Source organism: Thamnophis elegans, chromosome 17, assembly GCF_009769535.1.
Source record: "Thamnophis elegans isolate rThaEle1 chromosome 17, rThaEle1.pri, whole genome shotgun sequence".
In the NCBI taxonomy this organism is placed as follows: Eukaryota; Metazoa; Chordata; class Lepidosauria; order Squamata; family Colubridae; genus Thamnophis; species Thamnophis elegans.
The window spans coordinates 4,144,008-4,151,190 of NC_045557.1; positions in this window are offsets into that span (position 1 = coordinate 4,144,008).

Consider the following 7,183-nt stretch of genomic DNA (forward strand, 5'->3'; position numbering starts at 1 on the left):
AGCAGTTCTTTCTAGCAGTTCCCTGATCCGGGTTCAAAGACAACTGAATCCTCTCTGATGGATCCTCCAGGATGAGGGGAAAAAATTTGAGCCTCCCAACTTCAGGAACTCAAGGGAATGGAATCATAGCTTTGGTTTTCCTTCCTTCCTCCTTCCTTCCTTCCTTCCTTCCTTCCTTCCTTCCTTCTTCTTCCTTCCCTACGCATTGCCTTCTCTTTTTTCTTTTTTATCTTCCATCATTATTACTTGGTTTTTTCCTTCCTTCCTTCCTTCTTCCTTCCTTCCTTCCCCCCTTCCACAGTCCCTTCTCTTTTTTCTTTTCTCATCTTCCTTCCTTCCTCCCTTCTTTCCTTCCCCTCAGGCTAAAAGCAGCCAAGCCTGACCACGATGCCAATCAACAGATTGGGAACATTAAATAAAGCCAAGGGATTTATATACTCTTTCCATGATGGCAGCTGAATTCTCCCCTATTTTCTGCTGAGCAATGCTAGCTTGCCCACATGAAAAGAAAGCATCGGTGGCTCACACAACCTTTAAGCCGGAAAGGAGGCAGAGTCGGACCAGTCCAAACCAGTCCAGAGGCCACGAGAAGCGTATAAAAAGCCCAGCTCCTCTTTCCAAAATCCATCAGCTTCACTTGACTCTCTTGTCTTCGCAACATCTCCTTGAAGAGCAGGTAAGCTCGTTTCTTCTCCAGGTTCGTGTAGGAAAAGAGTGGGAGAGAAACAGGACAACCAATGGAAAGATTGTCTTCTTCTCTTTCTCCTTTGTTTTGACTTGGTTCCTTCTTGACCTTGTTTCCAGGTTTCAGAAATGGCTTCCTGTGGTCCTCTTGTGTCATCCCAGCCTCTTGCTCCAGCCCACAGTTTGGTTTTGGCTCTGGAAGTGCCTCTGCTGGTGGCATTCGTAGAGGAAGCATGGGTGGCCTTCAAGGAGGAAGCATGGGTGGCCTGGCCGTGGTCTTTTCGAGAGGAAGAGCTCTGGAGAACTTGGAACCCTCTCCGGAATCACCCCACAATGCATCAACCAGATCCCACCTGCAGAGGTCGTGATCCAGCCTCCTTCTTTCGTCATAACCATCCCTGGTCCCATCCTCTCCGCCAGCTGTGAGCCTTTGCCATTGGAGGCCACACACCGTGTGCTCCCCCTGGAGCGGGATCCTGGGAAGGCCCTGTCCCCGAGTAGAGGATTGCTCGGTGGAAGGAATCTTCAGGAGGCAGTGGAAACGTCACTTTCATCCCTTGTAATTACTGATGTGGGTAGAACCCAAGGAACGGATCCTCACGGTTACACAAATGAAGAGACTGCTTCTGCTGGTCTTGGATTGAGAAGATTTGGACTGGAATAACTTCTGTAGAACGTCTGGGCTTTCTGCTTTTCTCTCCCTGTGTTCTCCCCGTCCTTTGAACTGCTCTGGACCCAGCTCCTTTCTCCGTGAAATTCTTGATTTTTCACCCACTATGTTGTTTCATTGCCCTTTTCAATAAATCTCCATGCACATAATTCCATGTCTCTTGGTTTTCCTTTGGAAGTTTTGGTCTCTCTTCTTGCAACAAAACAGCCAGCGTGTCCACTATTAAAACTGTTGCATCCGAGTCTCTGAATTAGAAGCAGAAATGGGAAAATATGTAAACCCCAAATCAATAATGAATGCTGGGTCTATAGTTTCTAGAAGGTTTCTTTCATCATGGCTGGGAGTTCTAGTCACACCCCCCTACCTATCTACCCCCACCAATCGGTTTTGGTTCCAAAAATAATCATTTTGATAATAATTCAATATTGGTAATATTCAAACGGACAGGGATTTATATGTGTCTGTCGATGAATAGGACGCTGAGGTTGTTGGTCAGAAAGGTCGGCAGTTCAACGGTTGAATCCTAGTGCCGAATTTACCTTATGTATATGTGGGAGTGTAAGGAAGGCTGAGATCTAAAGAATGGAGGCCTCTGGTGCTGGAGAAGACTCCTGCGAGTCCCTTAGACTGCAAGGCCATCCAACCGGTCAGACCTAGAGGAGATCAAACCTGATTGCTATTTATTTATTTTTTTAATTGAAAAATTTAAAAAAACTTTTACGATTTTTACTTCCCTCCCCCACCCTCCCATACAAGCCCATCTCCCCCACAACCTCCCCCCTCCCGACTTCCCAGAGAAATACAGGGTAAATTATTAACAATCATATTCTAAAATCAACTAAAATAAACTTGGCTCTTCTTTCATTTGTGCTTTAACTCCTCTTTGTTAAACTAACTATAAAAAATTATATCATTCCTTTCTCTTTCAGTCATAAGCTATCTGGAGTTTCTTAGACCAGTATTTATATTGAATATAGTCCATCCAACTTCTCCACTCCAGTTATATTTCTCGTCTGAGTGATCCTTGAGATATGCTGATATTTTAGCCATCTCTGCTAAGTTTGTTACTTTTAATGTCCATTCTTGAATAGTAGGCAAATCTTCCTTTCCAGTATTGCGCCCAGCAGTCTTGCTGCTGTTATCAGATTCAAGATCAGTTTAGTCTCTATAACAGTACAATCAGTAGTTATGCCTAAAAGAATAACCGCAGGGTAAATTTTATCCTCATTTTAGAAACATTTTGCATAACCACCAATTTTTATCCAAAATGCTTTACCCTTTTTGCAAGTCCATCATATATGGTAATATGTAGCATCAACACCCTGACTGCTCTTTAGAAGACCAGATCCTGAAGGGGGAACTCAAATCCTTTGGCCACCTAAGGAGAAGGAAGGACTCCTTGGAGAAGAGCCTCATGCTGGGAACAATTGAGGGCAAAAGAAGAAGAAGAAGGGGACGGCAGAGAAGGAGATGGCTGGATGAAGTCACCGAAGCAGCCGGCGTGAGCTTCAATGGACCAGAGGATGGGAGAGGACAGGAACGCTTGGAGGAACGTGGTCCATGGGGTTGTGATGGGTCAGATACGACTTTGCAACTAACAACCACAAATATAGTTATATATAAAAGCTTACTTTTTCACCATTGAATTTCATTTTGTTAGATAGTGCCCAATGTTCAAGTTTGTCAAGATCCTTCTGCATTAAGCCTGTCTTCTGGAATATTGGCTATTCCTGCCCGCTGGGTGTCATCTGCAAATTTGATGACTTCCCCATTTATCCCCTCGTCTAAATCATTGATGAAGATGTTGAAGAGTCCTGGGCCTTAAACAGAGCCTTGGGGTACTCCACTGCATACCTCCCTCCAAGGTGGAGGACCCAGAGTTCCTACTTCAGAAGAAAGGCAATTTCCCTGTCTGGAAATAGTAAATCAAACACAGTTATGTTGACTTCTTGATTCAGGAATGTGTTCCTCGTCTGCGGGGATGTGTGCATTTCTTTGGCTTGTAGTAATCATCATCAAAGGATGTTTTTCTCACACCAATTAAAGAGAGACAATTTGTCCAGCTTCATTTTCTCCTTCTTCAAAAGCTGGCAATGAACAAAGGAGAATGTGCAAATGGCTTGACAGGGAATTAATCATGCGTAGATCTCAAGTCTCTTGCACATCGAAAGAAGTGTGGACTCCAATTCCCAGAATTCCTGTTGGCCGGGGAATTCTGGGAGTGGAAGTCCGTGCAAAGTTACTGGACTTGAATAATAGTGAGCCAAAGTTTTCTCCGCGGGCTATGGGAAGAAAATTAATTCTCACTTTTTTCCAATCTAAAGGGGTGCCAGATCCAGGTACTGTGAACTGGGAATGCAGCTTCTATACAGGGGGGCATAACCTTTTCCTAGGGGGTCACAGCAAGATCGACAGCAGTTTACAACTTCCGCGACACCTCATTTTAAAGCCCATAAAAAACTGAATTGAATGAGCTATTAAATGTTAAATTTGCTTTAAGAATGGCTGGAAAATTCGATTCGGAAGAACAAAGGATCATTGACAGAATAAAATGCATTGCCTTTCGAGAGGCTCGCGATGCTGGAGCGACGTTTATCATCGAAAATGGATTGCAAACAAATTGAAACGTCATCCGGATTGGGTTACTGATAATTGGAACAAAACAGCCCAAGAATGTTTCACAAAATTTGGAGAAGGGCGTCCTCTGCAACTGTCCAAGAAAGCAAAGCCATCATTGCAACTGGCAGTCGCAAACAACGAAAAGGAAACCGAAAAGTGGCCCAAGAAATCCTTCAAATTCGTGGAAAACGAATGACGTCTGGCCGGGAAATTCGCCAGATCTCAATCCGGCAGAGAACATTGGGGCCATAATTAAGGATGAAGTGGAAGCTCTGATGATTCAGGAGCAAGGTCAAATCGATATTCGGTTGAAACTTTGAGAATGAATTTGGAAACTGTGTTGAAAAATCTGGAAAATCGAACGGAACTGTTTGAAGATTTGTGTGTGTTCTTATCCACCTCGTTTGAATGCTGTTCGAAGGGCTAATGGTGGTCATACTGACTATTAAATCGTGTCAATAAACTCAGTTTTTGATGGGCTTTCGAATGGTGTATGAATTATTTGTGTTGTTATTACAAGTGTTGCTGTGACCCCCTAGGAAAAGGTTATGCCCCGCCCTGTACTCTCTTCTGTCCCAGGAACACCTAATGCTTCTGGTGCTTTCATAAACCCAGGTTCCTAGATCTCATGCCATAAAGACAAGTGTGGGTGCTGATGACAGCCAGGAAGAAAAGGAGTGTGATGACATGAAGACTTTGCTCTGAGTCAAGAATGTAAGAATGAATGAAGACTTTAATCTGAGTCATGGATGGATGGATGGATGGAATATCAGATTTTGAGAAACTGGGTAAACTCCTCACTTGGTCCTCTCTATTCTACCTTTTATCCATTTCGCTACAAGGAAGAGGAGACCAAAACTTCCAAAGGAAAACCAAAGAGACATGGAATTATGCGCATGGAGATTTATTGAAAAGGGCAATGAAACAACACGGTGGGTGAAAAATCCAAGAATTTCACGGAGAAAAGGAGCTGGGCCCAGAGCAGTTCAAAGGATGGGGAGAACACAGGGAGAGAAAAGCAGAAAGTCCAGACGTTCTACAGAAGTTATTCCGTCCAAATCTTCTCAATCCAAGACCAGCAGAAGCAGTCTCTTCATTTGTGTAACCGTGAGGATCCGTTCCTGGGTTCTACCCATCCATCAGTAATTACAAGGGATGAAAGTGACGTTTCCACTGCCTCCCTGAAGATTCCTTCCACCGAGCAATCCTCTACCCATGGACAAGGGCCTTCCCAGGATCCCAGCTCCAGGGGGAGCACATGGTGTGTGGCCTCCAATGGCAACAGGGTCACAGCTGGCGGAGAGGATGGGACCAGGGATGGTTACGACGAAAGAAGGGGGCTGGATCACGACCTCTGCAGGTGGGATTCTGGTTGATGCATTGTGGGGTGATTCCGCAAAGGGTTCCAAGTTCTCCAGAGCTCATGCTTCCTCCGAAAAGACCACGGCCAGGCCCCCCATGCTTCCTCTACGCATGCCACCAAGGCCAAGGCCACTAGCAGAGGCACCTCCAGAGCCAAGTCCAAATTGTGGGGTGGAGCAAGAGGCTGGGACAATACAGGATGGATGACAGGAAGCCATTTCTGAAACCTGGAACAAGGTCAAGAAGGAACCAAGTCAAACAAAGGAGAAAGAGAAGAAGACAATCTTTTCCATTGGTTGTCCTGTTCTCTCCCACTCGTTTTCCTACACGAAACCTGGAGAAGAAACATGAGCTTACCTGCTCTTCAAGGAGATGTTGCCGAAGACAAGAGAGTCAAGTGAAGCTGATGGATTTTGGAAAGAGGTAGCGGGCTTTTTATACGCTTCTCGTGGCCTCTGGACTGGTTTGGACTGGTCAGACTCTGCCTCCTTTCCGGCTTAAGGTTGTGTGAGCCACCACTGCCTTTCTTTTCATGTGGGCAAGCTAGCATGCTCAGCAGAAAATAGGGGGAGAATTCAGCTGCCATCATGGAAAGAGTATATAAATCCCTTGGCTTTATTTAATGTTCTCAATCTGTTGATTGGCATCGTGGTCAGGCTTGGCTGCTTTTAGCCTGAGGGGAAGGAAAGAAGGGAGGAAGGAAGGAAGATGAGAAAAAGAAAAAAGAGAAGGGACTGTGGAAGGGGGAGGGAAGGAAGGAAGGAAAGAAGGAAGGAAGGAAGGAAAAAACCAAGTAATAAATGATGGAAGATAAGAAAGAAAAAAGAGAAGGCAATGCGTAGGGAAGGAAGGAAAGAAGGAAGGAAGGAAGGAAGGAAGGAAGGAAGGAAAACCAACGCTATGATTCCATTCCCTTGAGTTCCTGAAGTTGGGAGGCTCAAATTTTATCCCCTCATCCTGGAGGATCCATCAGAGAGGATTCAGTTGTCTTTGAACCCGGATCAGGGATCTGCTAGAAAGAACTGCTTTGTGTGGTTGGTCAAATGCCTCCCAAGGAACCGAATTGAGTTGAATCATTTTATTTGGCCAAGTGTGATTAGACCCACAAGGAGTTTGTCTCTGGTCCGTTCAGTGTTACAAACTTTGGTTATCCCCACTTCCAATGCAGTCCTAGACAACCTTCAAGGAGGGATGGAATCAAAATCATGTGAGGGTTTTAATCCCTCTTTATAAAATGTTGATTGCATCCAGTTCTGGCCACCACGATAAAGAAGGATTAGGGGGGACATGATAGCGCCTTCCAATATTTGGGGGGACTGCCTCAAAGAAGAAGGGGTCAATCTATTGTCCAAAGCACCCAAAGGCAGGTCAAGAAACAACAGATGGGAACTCATCAAGAAGAACTTAGGAGGAATTTCTGACAGTGAGAACAATAATCAGTAGAACAACTTGCTTTCAGAAGTTTTGGAGCCTCCATCAGGGATGGTTTTTAAGAAAGATTCATCTGGAATGACAGATAGGGTTCTCCTGCTTGAGCAGTTGGTTGGACTAGAAGACCTCCACGGTCCCTTCCAACTCTGTTTTTCTGCTGAATTACAGCCTACATCCATACTACTCAGGTTAAATACATATAGACAAACACAGCCATTGCTTCAGTTAATTAGCGAATTTCCGGTCCCAATTTTGATGCTACACGAGGTGAAATTAGACCACAATCCGGCCTCTTTTTAGAAAAATGTTTGGATTTGAATCAGATAAAAGGGGAGTGATGCCAAATGTGTCAGATCAATCCAGGGTGTTACTCTTTTGATCTTGCAGAACTACAATCCCTTGGGAGCCACGCTGCGG